Source organism: Cynoglossus semilaevis, chromosome Z, assembly GCF_000523025.1.
Source record: "Cynoglossus semilaevis isolate Cse_v1.0 chromosome Z, Cse_v1.0, whole genome shotgun sequence".
NCBI classification, from domain to species: domain Eukaryota; kingdom Metazoa; phylum Chordata; class Actinopteri; order Pleuronectiformes; family Cynoglossidae; genus Cynoglossus; species Cynoglossus semilaevis.
In genome coordinates, this window is record NC_024328.1 from 17606502 (window position 1) to 17607943 (window position 1442).

General features: G+C 34.5%; 1 protein-coding gene across 2 annotated transcripts in view; it reads right to left on the reverse strand.

The window, feature by feature from the left end:
* The window catches only part of LOC103398204 (T-box transcription factor TBX5-A), a 13140-nt gene that overhangs the window by 2855 nt on the left and 8843 nt on the right, over positions 1–1442 (reverse strand). The gene's annotated exons all lie outside the window — the stretch shown is intronic.

The window sequence follows — 1442 nt, forward strand, 5'->3', positions numbered from 1 at the left end:
TCTGACACAGCAACAGTGGCTGATGGGATTTCTTCTCCCCGTTGACAGTTCCTTTAAAATGAACTAAAGTTTTCTGTGGTGGAACATTTGTACAGCAGGTGTGTGTAGCCACCAGCCAAATCACAGTATGGATGCAGATATTTACTGATTCACATCTTGCACATAAATAGCATGAAATGGCATATTGTTACATCTGTAAAAAAAAAAAAAAAATTGGAAAGAAAAAAAATTTCTCTTGACTGTTTGGCTTTGTGTCCTGCTGAGCAGCACATAAAATTCTCTGACATTTATTGAATAGAAGGAATGTAATGTGGCACCAAATACCAGAGAAGCAGATTTGCAGATCTGGAGGACATTTTTCCCACAATATACTCTTAACTGTTAGCATTACTGCATGTCTTTCATATATGGGTAATTAGACGTCAAAGGTTTTTATGTTGCATGGTTATGGAGCAAATTTCTGATTCTTGCAGATAAAGGGAAATATGGCGTCTCATCTGCTTAGAATTTGCTGTTTTCGTATAAAGGACCAGGAAAAGTGCTTCTAAGAACCATATTTAGTTATTCATCCCATAACAATAGGATAATTAAATAAGAGATTTTTTTAAAGTCACAAACATTTTCTGCAACCTGGTTTCTATTTCACAGTCTAGTTGTACCACACAGAGCGATGGCATCTGCTGTAAATTATTATCTATCTTTACATTCATAGGATCATGATTTTTTTTAAATAGCATTTGTTTTATTAAAGGAGACTTAAAACTACATTAACACCAAGAGATCTTCACTATCTTCAATAACAACCGGTAAGAATGAACCCTGTGAACCTTTAGACTTCCGTCTTTAAAAGCTGCAAAGCCACTTCAAGTGTTCTTCAGCTAAACAGCTGAGTCTATTTCCTATTGACAATCTGTTTATTAAAGTCTGCAGAGCTAGGTCTATTGTAAGTCACACACAAACTCTTTTTGACAAAGTGTGCAACACACACACACGCGCACACACACTCATATACATGCTTAGTGTAAATTTATCTCAATATTTTCTGCCTTAGAGCAGAACGTCTTAAAAGTAATGTTTTGACAAATGGTTTCATTTGTTCTTTTCATACATATTTGTGGCAAAAGTTTCTCTCTGGAGGGTTTGTTCATAGTAGATGCAACACAGATGTCACCAACAAAGTCAGATAAACTGTAGTGTCGCAGCATTACAAATGAGACAACTGTGACTTTATGCAACAACATAAAAACAAATCAAGATATTTTAGTTATTAAAACAACAAGTTACTTAAAGGGGAATTTTTTTTTTCTGTATGGTTATCCTCATCCAGTGTCCTCAATTTCTGCTATTTCAATTTGGCTATAAGATTTCACAAGGATACAGAGAAGGAAAAATATACACTTACAATACAAAATACAAAAATCATACTATAATGTCAGGAATGC